The following is a 13,531-nucleotide window of genomic DNA, read 5'->3' as shown; positions in this document are numbered from 1 at the left end:
GGAAAGCTAACCACGCCCACTTAGGAAACAGGAAGAGTAACCGTTTTCTTAACATTGGATAAGCCTACAGTGGGGTATCTCCTTTATCCAATATCTCTGGCTGGGACAAAAGAGTATTAAATTTAAAGATATCTGCCCATGCGGCCGACGCTTGTCAGACGTTATAAATTCAGGGCCGATGTGTTGTCCTCAGGCCGACGTCAGCCAGATGTATGTGTGCTATCTGGGTTTTGACTCCTATGATCACATGACGTGTGTACGCACGCATGTCTGATTAGCATAGCAAGCCAGATAGCATAGTGATGCTACTGCTCCTGGGTCGATCCGAAAAATAGTTTCCCTGCACCATGTTGGAGGAATTTCTAATCACCGTCCAATATTTATTCATTTTGCAGGCTAATGAACTGGGGTTGCGTGGACCGGTTGCCATGGCGACAAGTAATCAAAGACAATGCGTTCACCTGTGGATCTGACAGTTTGGCAAGCGACAGTTTGGCTTTGGGAAGCAGAGCTGCTGTAAAGTGCCCGATGAAGCCACCTTTATTGCATTCACAGCCGAGAGGGGGGGAGAAGACAGCCAGCGTAGGTGGAGAAGTTCCGGGGATAGGGTGGAGGTTAGTTAAGGATCAGGGAATTAGGAGTGTCCTCCCGCTTTCTAGCTTTGTGTGTGCGGGCGTCTGTCACACTGTCAGCCGCTCGGTGTTCCAGCGCTGGAACCTCCACTGCATACGGCCAGGTCAGACCAGCGCCACAAACCTAGACCCCGGGGGAGGGTCTCATTGATCCGGCCAGTTAAGAATTTGTTTTAAAGTATGACATCTTAAGTGTTTGTGTTATATTTGCAGTCCTGTCGGTTATAACTGAAAGCCGAGCACGCTCAAAAACCTCGCTCCGTGCGGTACTTTCTGTCTGAGTGCACATCTTTAAAAAAATGTTTGACAGAAAATTAACCAAAGATAAGGTGTCATATTGAAGATTTTGTTTGAACAAAGTATAATTTAAATTTTGAAACCTGTTCTGTTGACTTTTTTTTGTAATAAATTACTTTTTTTGGACTTCAGACATTTTTCTCAGCGCATTATTGGCGAGTTACACCAGCCCCCACCCGTAGAAAGTGGTTCTACACACAATAAAGACTATAGTTTGGGAAAGTAACACAGAAGTCCACTGGTTTTAATACCCTATTACGCTATTAATTAAAAATTAAAATTGAATGACCCAAATCCGTGGATATCACAGGCTGAGGTGGAGCAAGTCGCTGTTTAATGATAAATCCGTGGAGCTGTCCATGGTGCTGAATTAACACACCTCATTTTAATCCACCTCAACCTGTGACCAGGAGGGTGAAATTCTCTACTCTGCAATGCATTCAAATAGTTTGATACCTTTTAAAAATCTAATACTCCATGTAAATTATGGGGAAATATTTTCAGTCAAAATGCTAACAGTCTACTCAGACTACCATATGCTGTAATCACTCTAAATGTTAAATAGACATACATTTACAGTTTACATTAAAAACATAACAATTTCATGAGACACATTTTTCCTTGATATAAAGCTGCAAGTATTATAACAGATGATCTGTCACACACATTTTGTGACACTTAAGTGTCAGTTGCTCACTGTGAGTCTCAGCGCAGTAAAAATGGGCTTTTTTCAGATGATCAGTTTACTTGACTTGACTCATATTTTCAATAGGCTATTATTTTTTTCGTTATTGTATAATTGTTTTCAGTTAATCAGGCAAGTTTATTCTATGGAAATTTATAATAATTTTCGTATGACATGCTAGCTGTCACACGATACGTTGTTGCTTCGAGCTGACACTTTTGACCCCTGCGATCACATGACGTGTCAGCGCAAGCACGTCTAATAACCACACGTCTAGGCATGTGCAGGCATTGCACGCGCATTGCATTGTAACAAGTACACGGTGAATACACGCGCAGTGCACGCGAAGCAAGTACACGGTGATGGTTGCACACGTAATGTACACGTATCAACTACGCAGTGAATGCAGTGTGTGTGTTCGCTGATACGTTTCACCCCTCATAAACTGGAAGTTTATCTGCATCACGCACACCAATCTGCGTGCATGAACGCTTCACATAGGTTTTTTTCATTTTATTATATAGTCACTGAATTGTAGTTGACCGGGAAAGATGATTGAAAAATCATCAAACTATAGTTGACCGGGGGATCATCGCATTGTGGGGAGACCAGCTATCAGACTGCATAATGTTTAAACTGTAATCCTAGCACCCTACCCAGTTAGCTAGCTCTGCTCTCAGTGGTAATGGTACAACACATACTTCATGCAAATACTTTCTTCCACAATACTAAAAAAAAACTGTATCTAGGCTACTAACCTTGTGTCCATGTTTTTCCAATTGCATCTAATAATAATACTTACCAAAAAAAAAACTATAATTATATATGTCTATATCCAGTGCGTGACTTCCGGTCAGCCGCTTTCCCTCATGCTTTCCCTTTTCGGAGCTAACGGTGCAAGCTAATTTTTTTTCAATTTTCAGTTGTTTATGTTAGTCAATCAGTTAGTTAGTTAGTTAGTTAGTTAGTCTGTGTATTTTGTATAACGTTAGATAACTGTGCCCATGTTTCCATTAAAACGGAAATTTATTCCCTCTAAACGCGAATAAATCGCACGTCAATCATAAACTATGAACCAAAAAAGCACAATCTATCCCGAGTGAGACAAACTGCTTGATCCCCGTCTCCAGTGTACCAGCAGAGAACCTGCAGAACCGAATCAGTGAAAAAACACTCCTGGCTAAGCCTCTCTACCTGAGCAGCTGAAGCTGCGGCTCACACCCTCGACACACAGACGGTGCGTCTGCATGCCAGCCACACGTGTGCGCAACTGTGAGAAATAAATATGTGAGGTGTACGCTGCTTTTCTATCTTTTTTTTCCCCTTTCTTTCTTTCTTTCTTTCTGTCAGCGACATACACTCCTAACACAGGACGGGTTGTTTTAATTGACTGAGTTGATCATTAAGCCATAGTGATGCGCGGATCGGCTCTGATAGCACCTGAATCAGCATGTACACACCAACCATCCAGCCGTTACAACATGATTGAGTTAGCAAAGCAGTTTTGTGTTGCTATGTGTGTTATTTATTCAGTTTTGGGAAATCACGATGTCGAGAAAGCATCAGTGGCTGCAGCTGACAGGGACAGCTAACGTTAACACTAGCAGCAAAGCTAACATCAGGATCGTCATCCGTTAAAAGCCTCCCGTTGTCGGATATGACATGAAATTACTCCAGTCAGCTCAATCATGTTGTAACTAAGACATCCGCTGGAGAAAATATTTTTTCACGGGCCACTTTGTGAGTTTAGTGAGTTATTACAGACACGGCTAACGGCTAACAGCTAACGGTTAGCCCAGCTAATCTACGATAACCATGTTATTAATTACACACAGAGAAAATACTAATGTTTGTTCAGTCATTGTGTTTATAAGTTAGACTTTACAAACATCAGATTAGTCTGAACGGTGATATAGTGACGTGAAAAATGTGATATATACACATATATAGCTAAACTCAGCAAGGTAAACAACAAGGCGATTCCCATTTACACAGTGGCACGAGTGCTGGACCGGAAGTGTCGCACAAAAAACGGAAGCTGGCTGCGTTCTGTTTTGCCTCCGTGTTTCCGTGAAAAATAAGGTGGACAGAGTGTATTATTGGCTCGACGGCACCATCTACTGGATGAAAATGGAACACAGAAATAGAATGAAATGGAAAAAGAAACTACGTGAGGCATTCATGCACGTGAACTGGTGCGCACGATGCAGATAAACTTCTGGTTGCGTAGTATCAAAAAATGTGAACGTGCTTGTGTGTGGACACTTAACATTTCTCCAACAGTGACGTACATACGCTCTAAGTACAGTACGCATCTTCTTGTTACGCTTGAAATACAATCCACACGTAACAACGGATGTGCGCACACATACGTAACACAATTTCTATGTTAATTCTGCATGCACACACACGTTGCTGCGCATGTGTCTGCTTATTTTGATATGGATAGGACCATTAGGAGGGTATGAGTATGTCTGATGTGTGTGTGCTTGTGCCACACAGTCAGGTGCTCCTCCAAGTACTTCCATATAACGTGGCAAATTCCAGAAGATCTTTTCGTCATTGGCAGTTTTTTTTGCCATATCTATAAAAAGGAAAGTCATGTGGTTACAATATTGAAACAACAATAAAATGCTTTGAACATTACTTTTGGAAGGAAAAAAGTGAGTACAGTGTTCTGTATTATCACTGGTGTTACCCTCATGTCACTGGTGTTACTAACTGGAACAGTAACACCAGTGACAGTAACACCAGTGACAAATCTGCAGACAAGATGGCGTATCTAAGATGGTGGCCACTCAAGGTCAAATCACATTTCTTAAATTGTAAAATAATCACATAATCATGCAATTTCATCAGATATTGTAATCAAATTCCCTTTCCCCTGACTATAAACTGTATAACACCAGTGACGAATCTTAAGTCCTCACATAAAATAACTACCTAAAGCACAAAATTGTTAAAATGTGAAGAGGAACTGCAGACTCACCTTGCACCTGAAAGATGGCCACTCCTCCAATGAACTGAACCAGGAAGAAATTGGAAAGGAAGTTGTAGTTTTTCCAAGGTGGTGGTTTTTAAATACGGTAACACCAGTGACATGAAATCAAGGGACGGCTATTTATTGTAAATTATTTTTAATATTAATACTTTTTTTTAGATTTTTAAAGTAGTCTGCTGACTAACTATAACATATCCCTTTTGTATTATGACATTTAAACGGGAGAAAATCATGTATTTTAATTCTAAAAATGTCATTAAATCATGACTCCTTACCTGAGGGACAAGCAAATTTAATGGCACTGACAATATTCAACAATATAAAAAAAAAAAATAGATTTGCAATATATCCGTCTTATCCGTCTCTCATTTATTAACAATGAAACATTTACATTAAAACAAAGCAGATTTTTTTATAGATGGATTTTCTAGACTGAGTCTTGGGTGAAATATCTGTGGGTCTTTTTTTTGTTGTGGCACGAACATTGACCATAAACTGGGTAATGACAACATTGGGTCCCATTCCCGCTGCACCATACCCATTTAATGGGTCAGTGTTCCCGCTGCTGTGCATTGCAGACAGGGGCAAGGCAAATCCTGGATCTTCTTGGGACAATCCTTGGATCTTGGAAGTAAGTGGCTATATTTCATATTAAATGTTATACAGCCGTACCAGTATTCACGATATAGCACGGCTTCTTCTGTGTTAGGCTATTGCTTAGATTAGCTGTTGTCTGTTGTTAGGCTACAACGCTAGCTAGCTAGCTAGCTATGTAGCTAGTACTACTGATACTGTAGACTTGTCGGGTTAACGTTAACGCAAATTGTAAACTGAGTTTAACTAGGTTTGGTGCAATGGGTTTAAAAGTTAACCCTGCATTAAAGTCCATTCTCACTGAGGGTGAATATCCGCGAAGATTATTCTCACGGAAAAATATAAAAGTTGATTTCATGGGTTCTTATGGAAGTTTGCACACCGGGGCAGAACTTTCGTGCAGTGAAAAAAGTTTCCGCCCAGACTTTGACCCCCTGTGGAATTCGCCGGCGGAACTACACAGCTGGGCCAATGAAATTATTTGTTCATAGGCCCAATTCCAATCCGATCCCTTACAGACTCACTGACTTAGAGGCGCGTTCATGTGAAGTGCGTGAGAGTGTGAGGGCTGTCCCATTGTCAAATCGTCAAGTCAGTGAGTCAGTGAGTGAGCCCTTACCGTAGGTCAGCATCGATGCGGACTTACGGTAAGAAAATTACCCAAAGTTCGTAGCGTTGTGATGTCAGATACAGGGGTTGCCCTCGGAACACCGGAAGTGTTATAAAAAAAACGAAAACACGGTCGGCAGATATGTAAACGGTAACGTTATGGAAGGAGAGGGGAAAAAAAACAGATAAACAATGAAACATTACATTTACAAGGATTTAAGATAGTAGCCTACATAAACACACATGAAGTCAGAGGAATACCAGTGGTTATATTCCACACAGACAGAATATATATCTATATCTATCTATCTATCTATAGATATATATTCTTTGTGTATGGAATATATGCTGACAATAACCGATAAATGATCACGCCCAGAGCTGCCAGTGTCAACAACATTTTGTAGAGAGGGGGATAAGTGCTGTCCCATTCCTATTTGTAGCATCCGGAGCCCTTTCAGACTCTCACACTCAATCACTTACAGCTGACGTCAGTTAAGTCAGTGAGGGTTCAGGGCTTGAGTCTTTAGGGGCCAGATTGGAATTAGACCATAGTCGCGCAGACCGGGAGAGTCCGAAATCCAGTCAGGCAGGACAGTATGGGAGAAAGGTTGATAATTTCACAGCACCCCGTCCTTTTAACATTTTTAATCAATATTTGAGAGTTAGCATATTTTGATAGTCCAATACCACTCGATCAAATAATGCTTCCACTCAATGTGCATGCGCAGAAGCACTTTTCAATAGGTAGGAGAAATCGACATAACACCCGGCAAGAGCGCGTGGAGCTGTGGGGATGCAGAGCGATGTGGAGTGGAAGCTGGCTAACCACAGCATGTAACGATAGCTTTATAAAAGAGGCATAGGAATAGCTCAACATAATGCTGTGTTCCCACCAAACGCGATGAACGCGATTTACTCACGCTTAACGCTAGTAACGCGCCGCGCACAGCGAGCGAGTTTGGACGCTGGACCATTTTGTTAATTCGCGTTATCGCGTCATTCGCGCGAGTAGCGAGGAAGCCGGCTGTGCTAACTGGAGCTAAGCTAGTGCTAACGTTCATAGTACAACCATTCTGCAAACTAATTAAAGACACATATTTACAGAACTTACCAAGTAGACCAGTGTCCTTGGCGTCTTTCACCCAAGCCTGCTTCTTTTTGCTGTGGTCTCTGTAGAGTAGACACGTATATCATATAGCTCCAGGTAGCCACTGACGACCAAGGCTGAGATAACCACCATCAGTGCTTTGTACCTGCTCTGGAAGTCCCAGATGCGTCGGAGGGCCAAACGCTGTTGTTTTTGGGTTCACCCTATCCTGCAGAAGCGCATCCAGCTTGGCGAGTTTCACCACCTCCTGCAGGAACTCTGTTTGGATGATAGCTGCTTTCAGCGGTACTTCAGGCTGACTGGGGCCCAGTTTGAGGACCTGTTGGCGAGGGCTGGTGCCAGGATCTCCCGGCAGGACACCAACTACAGGCGCTCCATTTCAGCTGCGGAGTATCTGTCCATCTGTCTCCGGTGAGTAGCAGTTTATTGTTGTGTCAACAAGTGGACGTTGTTGACACATGCCAGTGACATCGGGAGAATCTCAACGCTGATTGGCTTTCGCGGCACAGCGTCACACAAATTCTCAAAAGTTCAATATTTTCAATTCAAGCGTTGAGGCGTTGGACGCGAATTTCGCGTCTACTGCGCCATGCTAGACGCCTCTAATTGCGTCTTTGCATTGACTTTGTATGTAATCTTGACACGCGAATTTGTGAATTCGCGTTTGGTGGGAACACAGCATAAAGCTAAGTAAGTAGCAGTTCGCTAAAATAACTGGCGGACTGCTAACCGCTAAGCTAAAGTAAGTGGCATTTCTAATTAGAGTGTAAATAACAGCGAGGCAGTTGCTAATAACAAGAGCTATTTCTCTGCTGCTGAAGCTCACTCTGCCAAAAAAACTGTAACGGTCAGTTTATTTGGTAAAAGGAGTGAAGAACGTCAGATCTGTATCTGTTATACGACTACAGCTCCCATGATTCCACGCTACTTCATCTCCGTCTTTTGTTATTGTTTTGGTCTGAGACCAAATTACATATTGCACATTTAACCTAATTTTCTTTAGATTTTTTTTAAAATCTTGTATGTATGTATTTGTAATTACATCATGATGTCAAGCCTATATTAAAATTTGATTTCAGTAAGTCATTTATAGTTGTCAAAACTAAAAAAGGAGTGTCACATTGGCCTTTCCTTATAGCCTATAAATATATTCATCCAGACTAAGACTAAGCATAAAAATTAATGGTAGTCTTTGTTGATATTTGATAGCCGCTTAAATTAAACAATTTGTATAGGGGCAAGTAAAAACTGATTTTGGGCAAGTAGATCTCTGACCAACTTGCGGGTCAAGTGAAAAAAAAACCTTAATGTTGAACCCTGTTGTTGTTGCAACCTGGCCTATATGTTTCATCTGAACATTTATGGAGATATAAATGTCAATGTAATGTTGATAACTGATTGCTGTCTTTTTGGTCTCATTTCAGACTCCATGGATGAGTATGTGAAAGAGCGACTCAGGTCATGGAACCTTGAAGAACTCATCCCGAAATTGGAAGGTATAGTAAATCTGTCTTTTTCCTCTCTTTGTGTTGGGGCTCCCTGTCATTTAATTTACATAGCCTCGTGACACAAAACCCCACAGAAAGTCACTTCAGATTTATCTTCAGGTTTGGTGTTGGCTTTGATGTTAGGATTTTACTGTGGTAAAGTAAGTAGAGCAGTGATGTGTAGATCTGAAACTCATTATCACACACACACTCCTTCATCCCTGTCTCTCTCTCTCTCTCTCACGCACACACACATACCTTTATCCCTGTCCCCTTCCCTCTCTCTGTCTCTCTCTCTCTCTCTCACACACACACACTGCTTCATCCCCATTTCTCTCGCACACACACTCTTCCTCCTTCATCCCTTTCTCTCTCTCACCCCCTCTCTCTCTCTCTCCCTCTCACACACACATACACATACACACACACCTTAATCTCCGTCACTGTCTCTCTCTCTCTCTCTCCCCACACACACACACACATTCAAACACACACACTCCTTCATCCCTTTCATCCCCTCTCTCCATCACGTGTGGATACGCACCTGAAGATAAATCAAATATTCTATTTTTGTGCTTGAATAGTGGGACTAATAAAATTGTTTGAAATTGAAATTGATTTTGTTGTCCATGAAGCTTCTAGCCTGGTGTCTGACATTGTTGGAAACTTGCAAAGGAAAACAATGTTGGTTCTGCAGAGACTTGGCCAAAATGAAAACCGAGAAGTACAAGATTTAAACCGTGAGTTCCAGAGTGCATCTGTGCCATTTCAGGGCTTAGAAATGAAAAATGAAATGAATGAATGAAATTCTTTGTCGAATCAGGTTCCTTCATTGATCCTGTCGAAGAGCCACTCCTTGGGGTGTCGTACACTCAAAAAAGGCATCCATCATCAGGTGTGGTCCAACAAGTCCCTGTGAGGGACACTTTCCAGAGAATTCCTCTTAATCCCTTGCTCACAAAAATCCTTGAAACTCCGGGCACAATTGAAATGGTCTTAGAAACGCAGCAGAGTAAGGGAGATGGATTACAGGATTTTAAGGATGGTGACCAGTACAAAGCCAAAAGCCTATTCTCAGAAGGCTTGACACTCCCCATTGTACTGTGAAACTGTAAATCCACTAGGAACAAAGACAGGCATTCACAAGCTTGGACTCATCTACTTTGCCATCAGGAGTTTCCCGGCAAATCTGCTGTCCAGTTTGAAGTCTGTATTCCTGGCAGCTGTGTACAAGTCTAATGATGCAAAGACGTATGGAATCGATACCAAGGTTATAATAGTTTTGTATTTTTCATTATAGTTTAGTTTTATTTTGTTTTGACTTTTTTTTCTCTAATTCAGTTAGTTTTAATTAGTTTTTAGGGCTGGTTTGCTAGTTTTTGTTAGTTTTCATTTTTCCTAAATGCTTAGTTTTAGTTTAGTTTTTATTAGTTTTAGTTTTTTCATACTTTGGGTTATTTGTCAGGTGCAGGATTCAAAAAGATCAGAGTAAGTATTTTGGAATAAAACTCAACAAAAGATACCATTTTAAAATATTTATTCAGTAACTGTTGAGCAACCAACCAATCTGAGAATAACATGAACAAACTCAAAAACCCAATACACTCTACAGGTTTGAGTCATTTTTTGACCAAAATTACCAACTCAAAAATAAATTAAGAACTTGGCTTCTCAGTAGGGGTGGGAATCTTTGGGCACCTCACGATTCGATAACGATTACGATTCAGGGGCTACGATTTGATTATAAAACGATTACTGATGCATCTTTAATTTATGTATATCGATGCACTTTTTCACAACACACATTTCTTTTTGTCTCACTGAATAAGCATTCAACACTTGCAATTTTTTAAAAACAGTGCATTTGTAATAAGAAACAGTTGAATTCATTTCCATTATATTTTATTAAACATATAAATGGAAATGCGTGCAAACTGGAAAGTTACAACTTCGTTGTATGGAACCAAAGGTAACAACAGGTATCTTAAATCACAAGATAAAATGCACAGTTAGAGTAACAAATGATTCGGTGGCGGTTGTAGAGTGTCGGTGAAATAGCGTTGGGATGGGATGGTGTATCTGGGCTCCAGTGTATGCAGCAGTCCTCGAAATCCCTGATTTTCCACGACGGAAGAAGGACACAAATCCTTGGCAATAAATGCCGCGATGGCCTTCGCAATTCGCTTTGCCTTTTCCGATGAGGGTGGCAGCTTTCTAATTGCTTCCTCGATTGTTCTCTGGTCAGTAGCGCCACTAGTTGCCGCAGCAACAACAGCCTGCCGTCTCCCTGACTCCTCCATCAGGTGGAATCGAGTTACATGACTTCTCATGTTTGTTGTGTTGCCAAAGTATTTTATTTTAGCATGACACAGCTTACATATAACGTGGCTCTTGTCCAGTTTGCTTCCGCTGTCAACGTTGTAGAAGGAGCTGTTAAATTAGAAGGAGCTGTTCGGATCTCACGGCGAGGTGGATGGCGGCCAGCCATGTTTGTTTTCCTCTGTGCGCGTGTCGGCGTGTCTGCTCCAGGTGCGCATCCCAAAGTGAAATGGCACGTACTGCGCTTCTTAGTTCCACATTATTTAGAACCTTCTGTATTACTCTAATTAACAGATTTAAATAATGGAGGTTTGTGAATCGATTCAGATTTGTCCACGTCCGAATCGTGATGCATCTAAGATTTGGAAATTTCCCCCACCCCTACTTCTCAGCACTAGATGCAGGTGCAGTTTTTTGACATATCAGTGTAGTATAGATTAACAATACAGTACCTCACATGTTGTATTGTATTTAACATCATAAAATTAATACAGTGAATGTTTTGAACACTTAAAGTGCACATCTATCTGGTAGCGCACAGAGCCAGACAGCTGATAATATACTTCCCCACCTCAGCTTGATGCTGATGTGCTTAGCTTTTCTATGTTAACCTTACAATGCCTTCTGTCCAACATTGGTTCTTTGGCGGCAAAAGAACTGGTTCAATATAGGGCACTGGTAGAAACATCCAGTCGTCAACAACTTGTTAACATTTTTCCACAACTGTCACAACTTTTGACATATAACCTTATGGGATCCACTCTAACGTTGTGTGTGTGTGTGTGTGTGTGTGTGTGCGTGCGTGCGTGCGTACGTGCGTGCATGTGTGAGAGAGAAAGAGAGTGATGGGTGTACTTCAGTCAAGCAACAATTTCTTGTTGATCTTGAGGAAAACACGCTGCTCCAGAGATGTCGTTGTTCTGTTCCTCAGGCCAGATGACAACAGTCCGCACACTGAGAAGATATGCTCCACAAAGGCTTGTGAGGCAGGGGTACTAACGAGATCTAGTGCCACAGGGGCAAGTTTTTGGATAGACAGCCTCTCTTGATCTCCAGAACTGCAACGGTGTCTCATTAAACACACCCTGTTTGACGTCGTCACCATACTTCTTCATTTCGGTCAACAGACTGTCGGCTCCCTCAGGCTCATTTGTCAATGACACATTGACCTCCATACAGGAGACAAGGAAGCGATATTTCTAAAGGACAGTGGGAGGGGAGTGTGCTACAGTTTGAGTGGCAATGACATTATCCTGAGAAGGAGTTGCTGGGTTATACTGAGCTGCCAGGTTCTGCACTAAAGACTGTGCTGCCCGCCTCAGTGGCACCATGTCTGGTGTTTGAAGAATCAGTGAAACACTTGGATCCAGTAGGCAGGCTGCTGCTGGTGTAGCATCAAACTGTGGGGAATCAGGGCTAAGAATGGAGCAGCAGTAGTCGTCAGCAGGTGTGCCTCAAGGTTGAGCAGGCATGGCAGTACTTGTGAGAGTGACTGGCTGTCACTCTGAAGCTGGTCTGTGTGAATGGCAAAGGTCTCAAGCAGCTTGACCAGGTTCTCCAGCTTAGCCCAATCGCTTGTGAGAAGTGTGTCCATGCCCAGCTCCTCAAGTACTTGGTTAAGTTCAGTTCTGATCTCCAGCAGCCTTCTCAGCATATCCTAAGTGCTGTTCCAGCGTGTGCTACAATATCTGACTAGAGTTTTGCCACACTTTTTGATCATTGCTTCATTTGCCATTGACGATTTCCTCACAGCGTATACCAGCTTTCTTGCTCTTGATATGAGTGAATCAGCATTTGGGTGCTTCATGACAGCTTTCAGGGTGAGCTGAAGGGTGTGGGCCAGGCATGGCATTCTCTGGAACTTGTTGTTCTCTCCATCATCTGGCAGGTCAAGTTCTTAGCAAAGAGAGAACAGACAAACAAATAGATCATTTACTTTCATCAAATGTAAAACACGCAAAAGAATGGTACAGTTTAAAAAAATAATTATTTATGAATTAGGACTTTGTCTGTAGTAACCCAGGGATGATAACATTACTTGTTTTATGATATTTAATTTTTTCTTACAATGTTAGCACCCTAAATTTGTTTCCACAGGATAACATATTTAATATTGTATGTTCATAATGAACCACCTATTAGATATGCAATCATGACATGACAAAAACTATGATGTCAATGTGACAATTATACATTTTAAGTTTTAATACTTGGGATTGACATTTTAGATTTTGAATAGGAGTGAGTAAATGAGAGCAAGTAAGTTATTTTCCTCTCTCTTTTTTTTTAACTATATGGGGTTAAATTCAATAATTAGAAACACACTTAGGTATCCATTACTGTCCATTATTATCTCGAGTTGAAACTTAAAATGCTTATCTACCATGCATATGTGTTAGGTATATAAATCTGACCTCACAACAATTCTGATCAATTCTCAAATTTCAAATGGATACAGTTGAATTGGCACCTTCGGAAAAATGCACCACCACACCCCTAATCAATTAAGAGTTGGCACTATCAATAGAATGGGTTAATGCTTCCGCTGAATGAATCTGGTTTCTAAGCAACAGTTGTTGCTAACGTTCGTAAATTTTGGATATCAGTACAATATGCTATTGGCCGTGCATATACTTTACACAAAGTATCAACATTCTGTGAACGCGTCACAAGACGTGGTATATCGTGGATATACTTCCTGTATAACGTGCTCTCAGCCAATCGGCGTCTGGGATCCAAACTGGTTGTTTTATAAAATTTAATATTTCACAGCTGTTTATAATGACTGTGGAAGAT

At 41.4% G+C, this 13,531-nt stretch overlaps 1 pseudogene; it reads left to right on the top strand.

Moving 5' to 3' along the window:
- Positions 1–13,531, top strand: part of LOC125887275 (uncharacterized) — a 753,166-nt pseudogene that overhangs the window by 40,209 nt on the left and 699,426 nt on the right.

Source organism: Epinephelus fuscoguttatus, linkage group LG4, assembly GCF_011397635.1.
Source record: "Epinephelus fuscoguttatus linkage group LG4, E.fuscoguttatus.final_Chr_v1".
Lineage (NCBI taxonomy): Eukaryota > Metazoa > Chordata > Actinopteri > Perciformes > Serranidae > Epinephelus > Epinephelus fuscoguttatus.
The sequence above is the reverse complement of the archived record's forward strand: the minus strand, read 5'-3'. Positions and strand labels throughout refer to the sequence as shown.